Below are 22,472 nucleotides of genomic sequence, written 5' to 3'. Positions count from 1 at the left end.
TACCTTCTGCACGGGCCTTGGCGGTGTTGTTCATTAAACACGTTTTCCGATTGCATGGTATGCCTGATAAGATTGTCAGCGATCGGCGTCCCCAGTTCGCGTCTCGGTTTTGGAGAGAGCTCTGCCGTTTACTCAGCATAGAGTTGAACCTCTCCTCTGCATGCCATTCCGAGACGAATGGGTTGGTGGAGAGAACCAACCAGACTCTGGTGACATATTTGCGACATTTCGTCTCTGCTAGGCAGGATGACTGGGCATCTTTGCTACCTTGGGCGGAATTTGCCTTGAACAACGCCGTAGCCGATTCCACTGGTCAGACTCCTTTTCTCCTTAATTACGGCCAGCATCCGCGTGTCCCTGTGCCCATGCCCGTGTCATCCACCGATTCTAGGGTGGCAGACTGGGCGGTGGAGGCACGTGATATCTGGGACCGCACACCGGATGCAATCCGGGCCTCCAAGGAGAGAATGAGGGTTTCGGCTGATACACATCGGCGCCCCGCTCCAGTCTTTGCTCCTGGCGACTTAGTGTAGCTCTCCGCCCGTAACATCAGGCTGCGAGTTGAGTCCACTAAGTTTTCTCCTCACTACATTGGCCCGTTTAAGGTTCTGGAACAGGTCAACCCTGTGGTCTACCATTTGGCTATTCCTCCACGCCTTGGTATCACCGATACTTTTCACGCTTCCCTCTTAAAGCCCGTTCGTTTGTCCCGGTTTTCTGAGTCATCTGCTGGGACATCGGGTTCATCCATGGATGAGTTTGAGGTGAATGCTATTGTGGGGTGCAAGGTGGTACGTGGCAAGAAATTTTATCTGGTGGACTGGAAGGGTCACGGCCCAGAGGATAGAACCTGGGAGCCTGTGGAGCACATCCGGGCTCCGCTGCTTATTGCAGCTTTTGAGCGTAGTGAGGCTCAAGGAGGGGGGGGCCTTAGGGGGGGGGGGTAATGTTAGGAGTCGAGTTTCCTCTTCTGCACAGGGGGAATCTCGATCCGTGTCTGCTGCGGTCTCCCATTCAGCATCGGCCGCAGTGGGGTCTGCTCAGCGGAGACGTCGCTCCCAGCGTCTCGCTGAGGCTGATTCTGTGCATAGGGTCACTACTGCCTTTTCTGGCTTTCCTATGGTACCCTGCACTGATCTGCGGCGAGCAGGCTTCTCTGGGACTAAGTCCTTATTTACACACACTGAGCATGCCCAGGGCAAGATCTCCCGTTGGAAGTCGAGGGTCACATGCTCAGGTACTGCAGCGCATCCCATTGGTCCTCCAGGAAGGTCCTGAAAGGGCAAAGCTTCGGTAGCAGCTTCCTGTGCTGCAACTATATAAACTGCGCATGACCGCACGGCCATGCGCTAGTATTGTTTTGATATTATGTGTGTGTGTAGATGGATGTATATCGAAGGATGAAAGCTCTTAAATATCCCATTCCTAGTGTTGTTGTCTGTTTGTGAATGGAGGTAGCTATCAAGCGCCCGACTAGCCATCAGCACGTAACACACATCACAGCATCCAGTTGCTGTGTCCGCCAGTACGGCGCCGTGCGCTTTCTCTGCGCTTTCCTGACCCAAGCCTGGGTGGTTAGTGGCGTCCGTCAGTGCGGCACCGCACGCACTCTCGTGCCTTTATATATTATTATTTATGTTTCTCTGACACCCCAGTTGCGGTGTCGAGCAAATGAGGTCTTCTGAACTCAAATCCTCAGTCTCGGGTTTGAGATTAGAGACTCCTTGCTTGCACTCTATGTGCGGTACCGCGGTCCTGTGACGCAACAGGGTCACTTCCTTCACACAGGGTGAAGTTAACCCATGTGTGTATTCTTATAGTACCGCCATATAGTCCGTCTTTACTAGCAGCAGGGTTTTTACCTGCACGGTGGACCTCGGACTGCAAACGCACCTAGTTCCATATCATCTTATACTTGGTGCGTTCCGCCAGTCCTTAACACACAATTTATTAGGCGCCGAACTGAGTCATCTCACTCCAAGTTAACGGGCCCCTCCTAGGCTGAGTCAATTCATTCCAGGTCCTAGTCTCCCCTATACAGAACTGAAAATCGTATCACAGGCGACAACCGTGTACTGTACCACAGACAATTTTTTTTTTTTAACACTGAAAAATTTGCTTTTTTTTTTTTTTTTAAAAAAAAAAAAAAAACGCTGAAAAATCCGCTTGCTCTCTTAACTACCAGTCAAATCCCCTCTTCACAACACATAACAGGCAGTAGGCAACTAAGGCATGTGACTGTCCTTGCAATTAAATGACCAGCAGCGGAGAAACCCTTCTGCCGTCTTACAGATACCGAGAAAACCGGACACGGTCAGGCAATCTGCACAGGATACCCCGAAGGACACAGGTAAAGACTACAGATTATATAAATCAGCAGACTTACCGTGTTCTGATAAGGAGGTGATCAGTCTCCAGGTTCGGGGTATTCAGCGTGTCCTGCTGTTCCACTCGCCGGTTTTCAGGGTTCAGGGCTCTTCCTCTGCTGGCCCCAGGTTGGGCGGCCAAATATGTTGGGTTAAACAATTAATAAAATGTTCACTTCAGTTGCCTACTCCTGGCCTAATGGATATTGATCAGGTGTACACTAAGAAATAAACATATGACAAACACAGTCAGATCTAAACTCTCCATGATCAATCTATGCTCAGCTCCAAAGGACTTTATTCAGTCAGGACACAAGGTTATATATCCCCTGTAAGGGGGGCTCGGTTAGCTTTAAAATGGGAGTGATCGGATGCATTCCATTGGTTAGTGGGTTGGGCAATGAGCAAGTCCATGGGAGGATCCATGAGGTCATCAGGGTGGGTTGGTCCATGAGGTCATCAATGTGGGCGTCACTGTGGGTTGGTCCATGAGGTCATCAGGGTAGGTGTTATCTTGGATACCAGTACATGGCTATGATACAGGAAATGGCAGCCATCTTTAGTGTCTTACTTTCATCTGAAAAAGCTTATGTAAGGTTAAACAATACATGTTATGGGTTGCTTCTCTCAACCTCTTATGTCTTGAGGTTAATTAAGTATTTGATCTCATGGCTCTCCTCAGCAAAACTTGGACAAGTTCGCCAATGCTTTTGCTTCACCTTTTGTCCAATTTGGATGTTTAAATTCACCTCTACTATTTATCTTTAAATCCATCTTCAATGGTGTAGTGGGGACTGTATGGTTCCCAGGGATATTAACTATATTTAGTATGTATGTATTTATTTATGTATTTATTTATATTTTTATTATTGTTTCTATTTATATTGAAATAGTTTTAAAAGATTTTTTTACTGTGTTTTGTCTTCATAGATATATTGCTACTGTATGAATATCACAGGTGAAGAAATCTACTCATCCGGGCAACTGCATTGCTATATTACCCTTGATAAATAAATTTTTTTCTTTTGTTAACCCCTTCCCGACCCATGACGCCACGTAGGCTTCATGAAAGTCGGTGCCAATCCGACCCATGACGCCTATGTTGCGTCATGGAAAGATCGCGTCCCTGCAGGCCGGGTGAAAGGGTTAACTCCCATTTCACCCGATCTGCAGGGACAGGGGGAGTGGTAGTTTAGCCCAGGGGGGGTGGCTACGATCGCTCTGATTGGCTGTTGAAAGTGAAACTGCCAATCAGAGCGATTTGTAATATTTCACCTATTATAACTGGTGAAATATTACAATCCAGCCATGGCCGATGCTGCAATATCATCGGCCATGGCTGGAAACAATAATGTGCCCCCACCCCACCGATCGCCCCCCCCAGCCCCCCGATCTGTCCGGTACACTGCTCCGGCTCCCCTCCGTCCTGTGCTCCGGCACCCCCCGTGCTTTTGTCTGCTCCCCCCGTGCTCCAATCACCCTCCCCGTGCTCCAATCACCCCCCCTGCACTCCGATCCACCCCCCCCGTGCTCCGTTCCACCCCCCCGTGCTCCGTTCCACCCCCCGTGCTCCGTTCCACCCCCCCGTGCTCCGTTTCACCCCTCCCACGCTCCGATCCACCCCCCCATGCTCCGATCCCCCCCGTGCTCCCCCCCACCCCATCATACTTACCGATCCTGCCGGGGTCCGTCCGTCTTCTCCCCGGGCGCCGCCATCTTCCAAAATGGCGGGCGCATGCGCAGTGCGCCCGCCGAATCTGCCGGCCGGCAGATTCGTTCCAAAGTGCATTTTGATCACTGAGATATAATCTATCTCAGTGATCAAAATAAAAAAAATAATAAATGACCCCCCCCCCCCCATAGGTAGGGACAATAAAAAATAAAGATTTTTTTTTTTCCACTAATGTTAGAATAGGGTTAGGGATAGGGGTAGGGTTAGGGTTAGGGCTAGGGTTAGGGCTAGGGTTAGGGGTAGGGCTAGGGTTAGGGTTAGGTTTAGGGGTAGGGTTAGGGTTAGGGGTAGGGTTAGGGCTAGGGTTAGGGCTAGGGTTAGGGCTAGGGTTAGGGTTTCGGTATGTGCACACGTATTCTGGTCCTCTGCAGATTTTTCCGCTGCGGATTTGATAAATCCGCAGTGCTAAACCGCTGCGTATTTATGGCGGATTTACCGCGTTTTTTCTGCGCATTTCACTGCGGTTTTACAACTGCGATTTTCTATTTGAGCAGTTGTAAAACCGCTGCGGAATCCGCACAAAGAAGTGACATGCTGCGGAATGTAAACCGCTGCGTTTCCGTGCAGTTTTTCCGCAGCATGTGTACAGCGATTTTTGTTTCCCATAGGTTTACATTGAACTGTAAACTCATGGGAAACTGTAGCGGATCCGCAGCGTTTTCCGCAGCGTGTGCACATACCTGTAGAATTAGGCTATGTGCACACGGTGCGGATTTGGCTGCGGATCCGCAGCAGTGTTCCATCAGGTTTACAGTTCCATGTAAACATATGGAAACCAAATCCGCTGTGCCCATGGTGTGGAAAATACCGCGCGGAAACGCTGCGTTGTATTTTCCGCAGCATGTCAATTCTTTGTGCGGATTCCGCAGCGTTTTACACCTGTTCCTCAATAGGAATCCGCAGGTGAAATCCGCACAAAAAATACTGGAAATCCGCAGAAAATCCGCAGGTAAAACGCAGTGCCTTTTACCCGCGGATTTTTCAAAAATGATGCTGAAAAATCTCACACGAATCCGCAACGTGGGCACATAGCCTTAGGGTTAGGGTTGGAATTAGGGTTGTGGTTAGGGGTGTGATTAGGGTTATGGCTACAGTTGGGATTAGAGTTAGGAGTGTGGGGGGGTTAGGGTTGGAATTAGGGTTATGGCTACAGTTGGGATTAGAGTTAGGGGTGTGTTGGGGTTAGTGTTGGAGGTAGAATTGAGGGGTTACCACTGTTTAGGCACATCAGGGGTCTCCAAACGCAACATGGCGCCACCATTGATTCCAGCCAATCTCGTATTCAAAAAGTCAAATGGTGCTCCCTCACTTCCGAGCCCCGACGTGTGCCCAAACAGTGGTTTACCCCCACATATGGGATACCAGCATACTCAGGATAAACTGCGCAACAATTACTGGGGTCCAATTTCTCCTGTTACCCTTGTGAAAATAAAAAAATGCTTGCTATTCATCATTTTTGAGGAAAGAAAAATGATTTTTTATTTTCACGGCTCTGCGTTGTAAACATCTGTGAAGCACTTGGGGGTTCAAAGTGCTCACCACATATCTAGATGAGTTCCTTGGGGGGTCTAGTTTCTAAAATGGGGTCACTTGTGGGGGGTTTCTATTGTTTAGCCACATCAGGGGCTCTGCAAACGCAACGTGACGCCCGCAGAGCATTCCATCAAAGTCTGCATTTCAAAACGTCACTACTTCAATTCCGAGCCCCGGCATGTGCCCAAACAGTAGTTTACCCCCACATATGGGGTATCACCGTACTCAGGAGAAACTGGACAACAAATATTGGGGTCAAATTTCTCCTGTTACCCTTGGGAAAATTAAAAAATTCTGGGCTAAATAATTATTTTTGAGGAAAGAAAACGTATTTATTATTTTCACGGCTCTGCATTATAAACTTCTGTGAAGCACTTGGGGGTTCAAAGTGCTCACCACACATCTAGATAAGTTCCTTTCGGGGTCTAGTTTCCAAAATGGGGTCACTTGTGGGGGGTTTCTACTGTTAAGCCACATCAGGGGCTCTGCAAACGCAACGTGACGCCCACAGAGCATTCCATCAAAGTCTGCATTTTAAAACGTCACTACTTCACTTCCGAGCCCCGACATGTGCCCAAACAGTGGTTTACCCCCACATATGGGGTATCAGCGTACTCAGGAGAAACTGGACAACAACTTTTGGGGTCCAATTTCTCCTGTAACCCTTGGGAAAATAAAAAATTCTGGGCTAAATAATTATTTTTGAGGAAAGAAAACGTATTTATTATTTTCACGATCATTTTTGAGAAAATAATTTTTTTTTTTTTTTTCATGGCTCTGCGTTATAAACTTCTGTGAAGCACTTGGGGGTTCAAAGTCCTCACCACACATCTAGATTAGTTCCTTTGGTGGACTAGTTTCCAAAATGGGGTCATTTCTGGGGGATCTCCAATGTTTAGGCACACAGGGGCTCTCCAAACGTGACATGGTGTCCGCTAATGATTGGAGCTAATTTTCCATTTAAAAAGCCAAATGGCGTGCCTTCCCTTCCGAGCCCTGCCGTGCGCCCAAACAGTGGTTTACCCCCACATATGGGGTATCGGCGTACTCAGGACAAACTGGACAACAACATTTGGGGTCCAATTTCTCCTATTACCCTTGGCAAAATAGGAAATTCCAGGCTAAAAAATCATTTTTGAGGAAAGAAAAATTATTTTTTATTTTCATGGCTCTGCGTTATAAACTTCTGTGAAGCACCTGGGGGTTTAAAGTGCTCAATATGCATCTAGATAAGTTCCTTGGGGGGTCTAGTTTCCAAAATGGGGTCACTTGTGGGGGAGCTCCAATGTTTAGGCACACAGGGGCTCTCCAAACGCAACATGGTGTCCGCTAACAATTGGAGCTAATTTTCCATTCAAAAAGTCAAATGGCGCGCCTTCCCTTCTAAGCCCTGCCGAGTGCCCAAACAGTGGTTTACCCCCACATATGAGGTATTGGCGTACTCGGGAGAAATTGCCCAACAAATTTTATGATCCATTTTATCCTATTGCCCATGTGAAAATGAAAAAATTGAGGCGAAAAGAATTTTTGTGTGAAAAAAAAGTACTTTTTCATTTTTACAGATCAATTTGTGAAGCACCTGAGGGTTTAAAGTGCTCACTAGGCATCTAAATAAGTTCCTTGGGGGGTCTAGTTTCCAAAATGGGGTCACTTGTGGGGGAGCGCCAATGTTTAGGCACACAGGAGCTCTCCAAACGCGACATGGTGTCCGCTAACGATGGAGATAATTTTTCATTCAAAAAGTCAAATGGCGCTCCTTCCCTTCCGAGCCTTACCATGTGCCCAAACAGTGGTTTACCCCCACATATGAGGTATCAGTGTACTCAGGAGATATTGCCCAACAAATTTTAGGATCCATTTTATCCTGTTGCCCATGTGAAAATGAAAAAATTGAGGCTAAAAGAATTTTTTTGTGAAAAAAAAGTACTTTTTCATTTTTACGGATCAATTTGTGAAGCACCTGGGGGTTCAAAGTGCTCACTATGCATCTAGATAAGTTCCTTGTCTCAATTATCCACTATTTTTAAAGAAACTGGACGGAGTTCTACTGATGATATTTCTGACAATGCGCAGATCGATAAATCAAGGCTGAAGGATATACTCTATAAACGTACCAAAACTTGGTGGAACAAAAATTAATTGGAACAGTATTTGCAACGGAATTTAATTCCACGTGGATTACGCATCCAGGTATTTCCGTCTTTTCCCTTAGAAGATGTTACCTTGTTGAAAAGATGGGAGGAAGCCTGCTATAGGTGTTCTCGCTCCTTTATGGAGATCCTGATTGATGTGGACAAAAAGAATCTTGAGGGATTGGAGAATGATATTAAATTACTACAAGATAGATTACATCTAAGTCTCATTGGTGACCAACTTACCAAATTTGAGGAAGAACTTAATCTCTCATTTACAAAGTGGGAACCTGGATATTTAGCAGTTGAAACTGACTAAATTTCAGCGGGATCTCCATGATTTTCAAACTAAACGAGTATACAAGTGGCAGTATGCATCATCACTTAAAAAATCAGTATCTTTAAGTTCTGTTGCGAGTGGCAGCACTGCCAGCTCAACTTCAGCTGAAGATTCCACCGATGTACGCAGTCGATACAATACAAGATTTAATACGTCTCAACGAAGCTTTGGTGAGAATCCGAGACAAGAGGCGAACAAGGATGGTGCACTTAAGGTAATCAACCTATCTGATATCCCACTTACCTCACAACAGACTTCTGTTCTTGAATTAGGGTTCGGTTTTTGCCCTACAGCAAGATCCGACCAGTTTACAATTATTAAGGACGTTTTTCTATTTGCTCGCAAATTATTATTAAAAAAATTCCATACTGATAGGAATGTTCCCAATATTTTTTCAACAGAAGAATAATTGGCGGCGATACAGACGTTAGAGGATCTTCTGAATGAGCAGATGGAAACACCAGGTACATCTCCAGAATGTATAAAAAAGAGATCCAAATCATTCCCGTCTATCTCCCTTAATTCATCGATAGAGGTATTCGTCAGAATGGTTTGTCATGAGATCCAACAACTGCCCTCTTTTAGGCCCTTAGATAATCTGAGAGTGGAGCAAAGGATTGCTTTACAGGAGTTATGTAATATGAAGGGGGTAGTTTTTAAGCCCTCTGATAAGGGCGGAAATGTTGTTATTTGGCCAGCCGTACAATACGAGAGGGAAGCCTTTAAGCAGCTCAATGACCCGGCTTGCTATGAGCGGTTAGATCGTGATCCTACTCTGATTTTTCAGAGCGAGCTGTTTGAGATTCTTGATACAGCACTTGATAAAGGGGTAATATCCAAAAATATTTGGGAAGGATTACGCGTTCTATCACCATCTGTACCTACTCTATATCTACTTCCCAAAGTGCATAAGAGTATGGTTGATCCTCTGGGCCGCCCAATAATTTCAGGGAATGGTGGTCTTGTTGAACCTGTTTCCAAGTTTTTGGATTACTATCTAAAACCTCTTGTAGTAGAATTACCTTCATACATCAAGGACACTACGGAGGCGCTGCAGAGGTTGGACGGTATACATGTGAGCAATGACATGTATATTGTCACATGCGATGTAGAATCGCTTTACACGGCAATCTCCCATGAGGAGGGTATTCTTGCAGTTAAACGATATCTGTCAAATCGTACTTTGGATGGCCTATTAGTCCAGTTTCTGTTGGAACTTTTGGAATTTGTATTATTTCACAATTATTTTGTTTTTAAAGATCGTTTCTTCAGACAGAAAAGGGGTGTGGCTATGGGGGCGGCTTTTGCCCCCTCATATGCTAACTTATTCATGGGCTCATGGGAGCATGACTTCATCCAAAATACTGACTCAGCCTCTCTAGGATCAGTGTTGTCATATATGAGATTCATTGATGATATCCTATTTATTTGGCAGGGTTCCCATGATGATCTTGTGGCCTACCTGGATTATTTAAACATCAATAATAGGAATATTAAGCTCACCTATACCATTCGGCAGGACTCAATCGACTTCTTGGATTTAAAGATTTCAACAGATGAATTGGGTAATCTACATACAGATGTGTTCCGCAAGACTACCAGTACAAATGCTTTGCTTCATGCTAGATCTGCCCATCCGTCCCATGTCATCAGAGCCATACCTACTGGACAATTCTTAAGGATGCGTCGAATTTGTGATCAAGACGACGTCTTTGAAAGACAAGCTCAGGACTTAACATCTAGGTTTTTACAACGAGGCTACCAGCAGGATAACATCCAGAGAGCCTACTCGCGTGCTAAGAGTACAGATCGCTCATCACTTTTGATTTCCAGAAATAAAAACAATAATAGGGCTACTGATGGCCAGGTACGTCTGATCACTAACTACCATTCGAGATGGCGGGAGATGTCCAATATAATTAATAAACACTGGCCTATTTTGTTACGGGATCCATCATTATCTAGAATCCTTACTAAACAACCATCTATTGTTGCTAAACGTGGCAAAACTTTGCAAGATTTCTTAGTACATAGCCACTATGTGCCACCCACATCACACTTCTTTGGGGAATTTAGGGGCCCTAAATGGGGTTCTGTTAGTTGTGGCTCATGTAAGGCTTGTAAACATATAGTCAGAACCAATGTATTCCATGATTCAGCACACAAACGTGAATTTAAAATCTTACATCACATTAATTGCCGAACTTCTATGGTCATCTATATGGCAACCTGCCCTTGTAATTTAATTTATGTAGGGATGACGACACGTGAATTACGTGTTCGCATTCTAGAACATGTTAGAGACATTAAAGCCGCTGACAAAATTAGTTTGGACGATAGAGACACTATGTTAAAATTCAAACCATTGGCCAGACATTTTCGCCAATTTCATAACAACCAATCCCACTTACTGCGGATTAGAGGCATTGACCGCCTATACCCTGGGAATCGGAGGGGTGACTTAAGCACCAAGCTAGCACAGAAAGAATGTAGGTGGATAACCCTCCTTAGGAGTATGGCCCCCACCGGCTTGAATGAACAATGGGGTTTTGCGAGCTTCCTTTGAACTATTGTTAGTAGCATTTAGCTGTCCTTCAGCCTTGAGTCGTATCTGCGCATTGGTCTTTTGTTTTCTTTATATGTGTTCATTATTATTTTCTTCTTTGATTATAAACAAATAAAATTAGTATATCATCTTATATGGGCTTATATATGTGTTTGTGTGTTGTTGTACGTTCATTTGTATATGTATGTATATGTGTGATTAACTGTTTTCCTTTTTAGGTTGGCCATACTACAGTGACGGTGATGTTGGCGCTATGTGTACCCTTCTTTTGTATATATGGCTCTATATATCCTTTTTTGTATATATGTGTATTATACATATATGTATATATATAATTACAATTTTTTCATATCTCACAAATTCCTTTTTTCATCCCCTCCTTCCATTATATTTTTTATATATATATATTCTTTCTTTATTATTGTTTCATATTTATATCTATTTCCATATTGGTTAATTATGCTTTATATTTTTATACATTTTGCTCTTTTTTTGCCCCCCCCCCTCCCTTTTTTTTCTTTCATCCATCGCATTCATTTTTCATTATTTTTTGTTTTCTATGTTTAAATTCTCCATTACTTGTTTGTGAGAATGATTCCATTATCGTTATCTGTGGTCCTGGTAAACTTTCCATTATTCATTATGGCTGCGGTGACGCTGTGCGCCGCTCTGCGCATGCGCCGGCCGCGCTCCGTTCCCTGGGGCTGCTGGGTGCGCCGCCGATTGTGACTCACGTCGCACTCGGTGACGTGCTTTCGGTTCCGGGGTAGCGGATGCGCCGCTGGTGCGTGGGTAAGTGTGGCGCCCGGTAATTATGGCGTCTCCTATTGATTGCAGCTGTGTCTCTGCCATATATTGCCCTCAAACTCTGTCTCCCTCACTCCCTGACGAAGCGGAAGCGAAACGCGCGTTGGAGTGCAGTGAGGGAGCGGTGTTGTTCTCACTGGTGGGTATTTTTACATGTGATCACCTTACCATCTTGGCTTTCTTGCAGGGTTATCTTGATATACCCATGGCTTGTTATTTTGAGCTATTTTGAGCTATGTAGTGCTATATTTATATCTCATTAATATGGCTTGCTTTATTTAATGTGAAATTTATCATCTTCTGCTTGCCTTATTATTGCCCTATAGTGCTCAGCAGCCATTTATTTTTATACAAATACATTATACCTTTGGATTATTATTTGCATTATGCACTTTGTTGCTATTTGATTAATTAATAAATATATGGCTGCTTACGCCCATGGAGAGAGATATGGATAAAGATATATATATATTTCTTTTTTTGATTAGCTATTTCATCTCTTGTACTTGATTTGATGTACCCTGCATGTTAACGGCTAATACTATATACCTCTTGAACGGCCTTTTGTATCAGTTTACGTACCTATAGCCTTTTCATGTAACCAATCAGTGTTTACACCCACTCCCTCTTAATTACTTTATATACATATATATCATATATACCTCTTATGAATTTTCTTGTTTTTATGTTTCGTTATAGCATGTTGTACATGCTTTTTAATTCACTGTTGTACAACCATGTTATGTTATGTTTTATCTAAATAAAATTTATATGTTGTTATATTACTTTTCTGGATACTTTCTTTTGGGTTTATAAGTTCCTTGGGGCATCTAGTTTCCAAAATGGGGTCACTTGTGGGGGAGCTCCAATTTTTAGGCACACGGGGGCTCTCCAAACGTGACATGGTGTCCGCTAAAGAGTGGAGCCAATTTTTGATTCAAAAAGTCAAGTGGCGCTCCTTCCCTTCCAAGCCCTGCCGTGCGCCCAAACAGTGGTTTACCCCCACATATGAGGTATCAGCGTACTCAGGACAAATTGGACAACAACTTTCGAGGTTCAGTTTCTCCTTTTACCATTGGGAAAATAAAAAAAATTGTTGCTAAAAGATAATTTTTGTGACTAAAAAGTTAAATGTTCATTTTTTCTTCCATGTTGCTTCTGCTGCTGTGAAGCACCTGAAGGGTTAATAAACTTCTTGAATGTGGTTTTGAGTACCTTGAGGGGTGCAGTTTTTAGAATTGTGTCACTTTTGGGTATTTTCAGCCATATAGACCCCTCAAACGGACTTCAAATGTGAGGTGGTCCCTAAAAAAAATGGTTTTGTAAATTTCGTTGTAAAAATGAGAAATCGCTGGTCAAATTTTATCCCTTATAACTTCCTAGCAAAAAAAAATTTTGTTTCCAAAATTGTGCTGATGTAATGTAAACATGTGGGAAATGTTATTTATTAACTATTGTGTGTCATATAACTCTCTGGTTTAACAGAATAAAAATTCAAAATGTGAAAATTGCGAAATTTTCAAAATTTTTGCAAAATTTCCATTTTTATCACAAATAAATGCAGAATTTATTGACCTAAATTTACCACTAACATGAAGCCCAATATGTCACAAAAAAACAATCTCAGAACCGCTAGGATCCGTTGAAGCGTTCCTGAGTTATTACCTCATAAAGGGACACTGGTCAGAATTGCAAAAAACGGCAAGGTCTTTAACCCCTCTGTGACCTTAGACGTACTATCCCGTTGAGGTGCCCTGGGCTTATCTGACCCTGGACGGGATAGTACGTCATAGCCGATCGGCCGCGCTCACGGGGGGAGCGCGGCCGATCGCGGCCGGGTGTCAGCTGCTTATCGCAGCTGACATCCGGCACTATGTGCCAGGAGCGGTCACGGACCGCCCCCGGCACATTAACCCCTGGCACACCGCGATCAAAGATGATCGCGATGTGCCGGCGGTGCAGGGAAGCACCGCGCAGGGAGGGGGCTCCCTGCGGGCTTCCCTGAGACCCCCGGAGCAACGCGATGTGATCGCGTTGCTGCGAGGGTCTCACCTCCCTCCCTGCTCCCTCCAGCCCCGGATCCAAGATGGCCGTGGATCCGGGTCCTGCAGGGAGGGAGGTGGCTTCACAGAGCCTGCTCAGAGCAGGCACTGTGAAGCCTGCAGCGCTGCATGTCAGATCAGTGATCTGACAGAGTGCTGTGCAAACTGATCTGTGATGTCCCCCCCTGGGACAAAGTAAAAAAGTAAAAAAAAAATTTTTCCAAATGTGTAAAAAAAATAAAAAAAAATATTCCAAAATAATGAAAAAAAAAAAAAAATATTATTCCCATAAATACATTTCTTCATCTAAATAAAAAAAAAACCAATAAAAGTACACATATTTAGTATCGCCGCGTCCGTAACGACCCGACCTATAAAACTGTCCCACTAGTTAACCCCTTCAGTAAACACCGTAAGAAAAAAAAAAAAACGAGGCAAAAAACAACGCTTTATTATCATACCGCCGAACAAAAAGTGGAATAACACGCGATCAAAAGGACAGATATAAATAATCATGGTACCGCTGAAAGCGTCATATTGTCCCGCAAAAAAAGAGCCGCCATACAGCATCATCAGCAAAAAAATAAAAAAGTTATAGTCCTGAGAATAAAGCGATGCAAAAATAATTATTTTTTCTGTAAAATAGTTTTTATCGTATAAAAGCGCCAAACCATAAAAAAATGATATAAATGAGGTATCGCTGTAATCGTACTGACCCGAAGAATAAAACTGATTTATCAATTTTACCAAACGCGGAACGGTATAAACGCCTCCCCCAATAGAAATTCATGAATAGCTGGCTTTTGGTCATTCTTCCTCACAAAAATCGGAATGAAAAGCGATCAAAAAATGTCACGTGCCCAAAAATGTTTTCAATAAAAACGTCAACTCGTCCCGCAAAAAACAAGACCTCACATGACTCTGTGGACCAAAATATTGAAAAATTATAGCTCTCAAAATGTGGTATTGCAAAAAATATTTTTTGCAATAAAAAGGGTCTTTCAGTGTGTGACGGCTGCCAATCATAAAAATCCGCTAAAAAACTCGCTATAAAAGTAAATCAAACCCCCCTTCATCACCCCCTTAGTTAGGGAAAAATTAAAAAAAAATGTATTTATTTCCATTTTCCCATTAGGGCTAGGGTTAGGGCTAGGGTTAGGGCTAGGGCTAGGGTTAGGGCTAGGGTTAGGGCTAGGGTTAGGGCTAGGGTTAGGGCTAGGGTTAGGGTTAGGGTTAGGGCTAGGGTTAGGGCTAGGGTTAGGGCTAGGGTTAGGGCTAGGGTTAGGGTTAGGGTTGGGGCAACAGTTAGGGTTGGGGCTAAAGTTAGGGTTAGGGTTTAGATTACATTTACAGTTGGGAATAGGGTTGGGATTAGGGTTAGGGGTGTGTCAGGGTTAGAGGTGTGGTTAGGGTTACCGTTGGAATTAGGGTTAGGGGTGTGTTTAGATTAGGGTTTCAGTTATAATTGGGGGGTTTCCACTGTTTCGGCACATCAGGGGCTCTCCAAACACGACATGGCGTCCGATCTCAATTCCAGCCAATTCTGCGTTGAAAAAGTAAAACAGTGCTCCTTCCCTTCCGAGCTCTCCCATGCGCCCAAACAGTGGTTTACTGCCACATATGGGGTATCAGCGTACTCAGGACAAATTGGACAATAACTTTTTGGGTCCAATTTCTCCTGTTACCCTTGGTAAAATAAAACAAATTGGAGCTGAAGTAAATTTTTTGTGTAAAAAAGTTAAATGTTCATTTTTATTTAAACATTCCAAAAATTCCTATTAAACACCTGAAGGGTTAATAAACTTCTTGAATGTGGTTTTGAGCACCTTGAGGGGTGCAGTTTTTAGAATGGTGTCACACTTGGGCATTTTCTATCATATAGACCCCTCAAAATGACTTCAAATGAGACGTGGTCCCTAAAAAAAAATGGTGTTGTAAAAATGAGAAATTGCTGGTCAACTTTTAACCCTTATAACTCCCTAACAAAAAAAAAAATTGGTTCCAAAATTATGCTGATGTAAAGGAGACATGTGGGAAATGTTACTTATTAAGTATTTTGTGTGACATATCTCTGTGATTTAATTGCATAAAAATTCAAAGTTTGAAAATTGCGAAATTTTCAAAATTTTCGCCAAATTTCCGTTTTTTTCACAAATAAACGCAGGTACTATCAAAGAAATTTTACTACTATCATGAAGTACAATATGTCACGAGAAAACAATGTCAGAATCACCAGGATCCGTTGAAGCGTTTCGGAGTTATAACCTCATAAAGGGACAGTGGTCAGAATTGTAAAAATTGGCCTGGTCATTGACGTGCAAACCACCCTTGGGGGTAAAGGGGTTAAGGTCAAAATAGGCTGGGTCATGAATGGGTTAATATATGTATAAAAAAAATTCTCTTTTTTTTAATTTATAAAATAGCTGTGTCACTTTAGCTTGCTGGCTAAGATTGTCTTAAATTCGATATTTGATTGGCTGTAAAAAATACTGAGGACTAGATAGGGGTATAGAGTGGTATTATACACCGTGTATTGCCCATATGGCTCCTGTGGTGGGGATGAGGATACCCGGAGGTGTGTCTTTTTCCCCTTGTTGGGTCCATTGGTCTTAGGAAGTAACTCCTGCTAGGGGTCTGTCCGAGGTACCAAGGTAATGGTGTTTTACCCACTACCCCATAATCGTAATAATCAGGTATAATGAACTAAAGTAATAATCTGGCACTAATATTTGATATAAAGAGAATTTTTTTAAGTATATACTGTTTTTTTGTGCCATTATATTAATAACAGATGTTATTGTAACAGGGTTTCAGCAGTGTATAGTACAGCCATTGGGAGCTACGCATGCGCAGTGTTGCTAATGAAATATGCCACACTAAACGTGGCGCTGATAAGCGTCCGATTCTTTGTTGTGCGCATGCGTGGGAAATATCCTGCGGAATTGAATTTCTGATTGGCTATGCAGCTAGTGACAGGGGAATGACACACATTGTGTATGCGGTTACACCCTAAACATGCTGACTCTGGCGTGTATGCTAAATACAATAGCGATTATAGCAATGCACACCTGGGCGAGTGATAATACATTAATGTGATGCACATGATGTTAGGGCTAGCGGAACACACCAAATAATAAGAAAGATAGAGTAAGGTGCGTTCGGAGCCCGGGGTCCACTGTGCAGAGATGGAACCTGCTGCCAAGTAATGACAGACTATATGGCGGTACAATGTGGATACACACACGGGTTAACTTCACCCTGTGTTAAGGAAGCGAACCCTGTTGCGTCACAGGGCCGTGGTACTGCACCAAGAGCGCAAGCAAGGAGTCTCAGAACTCAATCCCAAGACACAGGATTTGAGTTCATATAGACCTCTTGCGCTCGACACCGCAACTGGGGTGTCAGAGTGACAGAAATAATATTAATAAAGATGCACGAGAGTGCGTGCGGTGCTGCACTGGCGGATGCCACTAACCACCCAGGCTTGGGTCAGGAAAGCGCTGTGAAAGCGCACGGCGCCGCACTGGCGGTCACAGCAATAGACGCTGCTTTGTGTGTTACGTGCTGATGGCTAAGTCGGGCGCTAGATAGCAATCATCCACACCTTAATTAATGAATGACTTTCACACATCAACACACACACGTTTACAAGTTTACACTAGCGCATGGCCGTGCAGTCATGCGAACCTTTTATTGCTGCAGCATGCACAGGACCTTCCCAGAAGGACCAATGGGAGGCTGTCACAAAAGTTGAGCACCTTCAGGACCTTCCTGGAGGACCAATGGGATCTGCTGCAGTATCTGAGCATGTGACCCTCGATCTCCAACGGGAGATCTTGCCCTGGGCATGCTGAGAAGGGGAAAAGCAGGACTTAGTCCCAAAAGCGTCTGCTCGCCGCTGCCCAGCACTGGCTTCAATGGCAGAAGCTGGAAAAGCAGCAGTAACCCTATGCACATGAGTGAGACTGAGCAAGACGCTGGGATCGACGTCTCCACTGAGCAGACTCCACTGTGGCTGGAGAAGAATGGGAGACTGCAGCGGAGATGGTTTGAGATTCCCCCTGTGCAGAGGTGGGAACTCGACACCTAACATTGCCCTCCCTCCTAGGGCCCCCCTGGACCCCGCTACGCTCGAAGGCAGCAATGAGCTGTGGAGCTCGAATGTGTTCAGCAGGCTCCCAGGACCTGACCTCTGGGCCATAACCCTTCCAATCCACCAAATAGAATTTTTTGCCACGTACCACCTTGCACCCCAAAATAGCATTCACCTTGTAATCGTCTGTGGAAGAACCCGATGTCCTGGCAAATGACTTGGAAAACCGGGACATGAATACGGGCTTCAAGAGGGACACATGAAAGGTGTCGGTGATATCCAGGCGTGGAGGAAGGGCCAGACAGTAGACCACAGGGTTAACCTGCTCGAGGACCTTGAAGGGACCCAAGTAGCGAGGTGCAAACTTAGTGGATTCAACACACAGCCTGATGTTACGGGCGGAGAGCCACATTAAGTTGCCAGGAGCAAAGGTTGGAGCGGGGCGCCAATGAGCATCGGCGGAGGACCTCATTCTCTCCTTGGAGGCCCGAATGGCATCCTGTGTGCGGTCCCTTATGTCCCGTGCCTCCACAGCCCAGTCTGCCACCCTGGAGTCGGTGGAAGACACGGGCATAGGCACAGGGACACGCGGATGCTGGCCGTAATTTAGGAGAAATGGAGTCTGACCAGTGGAGTCGGCTACGGCGTTGTTAAGCGCAAACTCTGCCCACGGTAGCAAGGATGCCCAGTCATCTTGCCTGGCAGAAACAAAATGTTGTAAATATGTGACCAGGGTCTGGTTGGCCATCTCTACCAACCCATCCGTCTCGGGATGATATGCCGAAGAGAGATTCAACTCAATACTGAGTAGACGACAAAGCTCTCTCCAGAATCAAGACGCAAACTGGGGACCCCGGTCACTAACAATTTTGTCCAGCATACCATGTAGGTGAAAGATATGTTTGATGAACAACACAGCCAGAGCCCGTGCAGAAGGTAGCCATGGAAGAGGCACCAAGTGCACCATTTTGGAAAAATGGTCAGTGATCACCCAGATAATGGTGCAGGTAAGCCCACCACAAAGTCCATCCCGACCATCTCCCAGGGCCTGTCCGCCACCGGCGTGGGGTAAAGAAACCCAGCTGGCCATTGCCGAGGAGACCTGTTCTTGGCGCAGGAAACACACCTCTGAACATAGTCTGCGACGTCACAAGCCATATGTGACCACCAGTACGTCATCACCAAGAGCTCAGATGTCATCTTGGTCCCAAAGTGTCCACCCACCATGGACGAGTGAGCCCAAGAGAGAACCTCCGGTCGCAAATTAGATAGAATGAAAGTCTTGCCTGGGGGCACAGACTCTAGCGAAACCGGAGCCACCGTTCTCAGGCTCTCTGAAGGGACAATAAGCCGAGGCTCCTCCTCCTCCTCTGATGACACTACAGAGCGAGAGAGAGCGTCGGCACGAACGTTCTTCTCACCGGAAAGAAAATGGAGGGTGAACTGGAACTGGGAGAAGAACAGGGACCATCTAGCCTGATGAGAATTTAGTCGCTGGGCTGTCTGTAAATACACCAAGTTCTTGTGGTCTGTGAACACCTGGAAGGGAAAGCGAGCTCCCTCTCCGGTGGGAGTCTATATCTGGAGAGTAGATGAGAATATCATCCAGATAAACTACGACCGAGGTGGAAAGCATATCCCCGAAGATGTCATTTACAAAGTCTTGGAAAACGGCTTGGGCATTACAAAGCCCAAAGGGCATCACCAGATATTCATAGTGCCCATCCCTGGTGTTAAAAGCCGCCTTCCATTCGTCCCCCTCACGGATGCGAATCAGGTTATAAGCACCCCGCAGATCTAATTTAGTAAATACCCTTGCTCCCCGTAGCCTATGAAAAAGCTCAGATATCAGGGAAGCTGGAAAAGCAGCAGTAACCCTATGCACATGAGTGAGACTGAGCAAGACGCCGGGACCGACGTCTCCGCTGAGCAGACTCCACTGTGGCTGGAGAAGAATGGGAGACCGCAGTGGAGATTCGAGATTCCCCCTGTGCAGAGGCGGGAACTCGACACCTAACACATGATACCACTTGACTTATAATAAGCTATATATGCCAAAACCGCAGATGTAAAAAAGATCTGCGATTTAGCTGCGGATGAAATGGTGCAGATCGGGAGGAGGGAAGTGTGTGGGCAGAGCTATGTGCATGTCTGTGTGTGCGGGCGGGGTCTGCGTGTCTGTTAGTCTGCGGGGTTGGTGGGGCTGTCCGTTGGTGTGCGGGGGTCTGCCGTGGCTGTCCGGGGGTCTGTGGGGTTGATCGGGAGTCTGGGGGCTGTCTGGGAGTTTGCAGGGCTGTGCGGGGGTCTGCTGTGGCAGCGTGGGGGTCTGCCATGGCTGTCTTCGGGGCTGTGCGGGGGTCTGCCATGGCTGTCCTGGGGTCTGCAGAGCTGTCGTGGGGTCTGCGGGGCTGTCCTGGGGTGTGCGGGGCTGATCGGGAGTCTGCGAGTATAGTCCCATCATCCGGCTAATGTGTTGAATGTAAAATAAACACAAAAAACACATACACACATATATAGTACAGACAGTACATACAACATAGAGTAAATACTCACCAATCACCTTGATCCCGAAGCCTTTGCTCACCTGAAAAAAAATTAAAATAATAAACCATTAATATACTCCTTGGGTCCGCAGTAATCCAATTAATACGATTGTTCCATGACAATCTCCCATGGAGAGCTGCCACATCAGCTGATGCGACTGCTCTCCAGGGGCTACGGTGATACAATGACGGAAGGTATACTTCCGCACTGTATCCCTCCGATGTAAGTACAGTATAGTTCATACTGTCACTTGCGGCACTGCTGCATGGGAAAATTATCATGCAGTATTGCCATAAAGTGAGAGCAATGAACTCAAGTAACCTCTTCAGTGATGCACTGCAGGAGCCATTGTCTCCTGTCAGTGTGTCACTGGAGGCCCTATAGAGCAGTGACATCACTCTATGCCACTGTTCTATAGGGGAGATCGTCGTGGGACACTCGTTATTAATTGGACTACGGCGGAAAGTGAGTATACGGTTGGTTTATTTATTTATTTTTTTGCAGGCGATCGAGGACGTCACAGGAATTAGGTGTGCTTGTAAGTACGGTGAAATTAAGAATATTAAAATACTTTTTTTCTGGCTGTGTCTTTTTTTTAACTGTTTCCTACTATAGGATTAATAATGGATAGGCGTCTTATTGACGCTGCTCCATTATTAACCGGGCTTAATGTCACCTTACAATACCAAGGTGACATTAACCCCTTATTACCCCATATCCCACCGCTACACGGGAGTGGGAAGAGAGGGGCTAAGTGCCAGAATTGGTGCATCTCAGAGATGCGCCATTTTGGGGGTGGCTGCGGGCTGGTATTTGTAGCCGGGGGGCCAATATCCATGGCCAGTTCCTAGGTTATGAATATCAGCCCGCAGCTGTCTGTGTAGCCTTTCTGGCTATAAGGGGACCCCACGTCATTTTTTTGGGAGCCCCCCTATTTTAACAGCCAATAAAGGCTGTGCAGACAGCTGCGGGCTGATAATCATAGCCTGGGAAGGGACCATGGGTATTACCCCCTTCACAGGCTACAAATATTGGCCCCCTCTGGCGCAGAAAATTGCGCGGGAGCCGACGCCATTTTTTTCCCATTTTTGTTCAAAATTAAACATATTCCACCTCTCGTGTCTCCCCATTTCCTCATAGTTTGTAAGCTTGCGAGCAGGGCCCTCATTCCTCCTGGTATCTGTTTTGAACTGTATTTCTGTTATGCTGTAATGTCTATTGTCTGTACAAGTCCCCTCTATAATTTGTAAAGCGCTGCGGAATATGTTGGCGCTATATAAATAACAATTATTATTATTATTATTATTATTATCATATTGCTCATTAATAAACATCGGCCTTGCTACTATATATCTATGGATATATCCATAGATATATCTATAGCTATAGCTATAACTATGGATATATCAATCTATAGATATATCTATCTATCTATAGATATGGTAAACAAAAAGGGAAACAGCACAAAAAGACATAAAAAAGAGGACTTTAACCCCTTCACCCCCAAGCCTGTTTTCAACTTCCTGACCAGGCAATTTTTTTCAATTCTGACCACTGTCACTTTATGAGGTCATAACTCTGAAACGCTTCAATGGATCCTGGTGATTCTGAGACTACTTTCTTATGACATATTGTACTTTATGATAGTGGTAAAATTTCTTCGATATGACTTGTGTTTATTTGTGAAAAAATTGGAAATGTGGCGAAAATTTTGAAAATTTTGCAATTTTTAATTTTATGCCCTTAAATTAGAGAGTCATATCATACAAATTAGTTAATAAATAACATTATCCACATGTCTGCTTTACATTAGCACAATTTTGGAAGCATATTTTTATTTGTTAGAAAGTTATAAGGGTTAAAAGTTGACCAGTGATTTCTCATGTTTATAACAAAATTTGCAAAACCATTTTTTTAGGGACCACCTCACACTTGAAGTGACTTTGAGGGGCCTATATGAAAGAAAATGCCAAAAAGTGAAAACTGCACCCATCAAGGTACTCAAAACCACATTCAAGAAGTTTATTAACCCTTCAGGTGCTTCACAGGAATTTTTGTAGTTTAAAAAAAATTGAATATTTAACTTTTTTTCACAAAAGTTTTATTTCAGATCCAATTTGTTTTATTTTCCCAAGGGTAACAGGAGAAATTGGACCACAAAAGTCGTTGCACATTTTGTCCTGAGTACACCGATACCCCATATGTGGGGGTAAACCACTGTTTGGGCACATGGCAGAGCTCGGAAGAGAAGGAGCGCCATTTGACTTTTCAATGTAAAATTTGTTGGAATTGAGATCGGACACCATGTCGCGTTTGG

General features: G+C 44.6%; 1 long non-coding RNA gene across 1 annotated transcript in view; it reads right to left on the bottom strand.

Annotated features, from left to right (window-relative positions):
- Positions 1 to 2,670: 2,670 nt before the first annotated feature.
- LOC138674178 (uncharacterized) overlaps positions 2,671 to 22,472 on the bottom strand; it is a 68,673-nt gene continuing 48,871 nt past the window's right edge. Inside the window, exon 3 of the long non-coding RNA XR_011320519.1 lies at positions 2,671 to 2,898. This is a non-coding gene — a long non-coding RNA (uncharacterized lncRNA). The remainder of the gene's footprint in view (positions 2,899 to 22,472) is intronic.

Source organism: Ranitomeya imitator, chromosome 4 (genome assembly GCF_032444005.1).
Source record: "Ranitomeya imitator isolate aRanImi1 chromosome 4, aRanImi1.pri, whole genome shotgun sequence".
Taxonomy (NCBI): Eukaryota; Metazoa; Chordata; class Amphibia; order Anura; family Dendrobatidae; genus Ranitomeya; species Ranitomeya imitator.
This window is presented reverse-complemented; position numbering and strand designations above follow the sequence as displayed.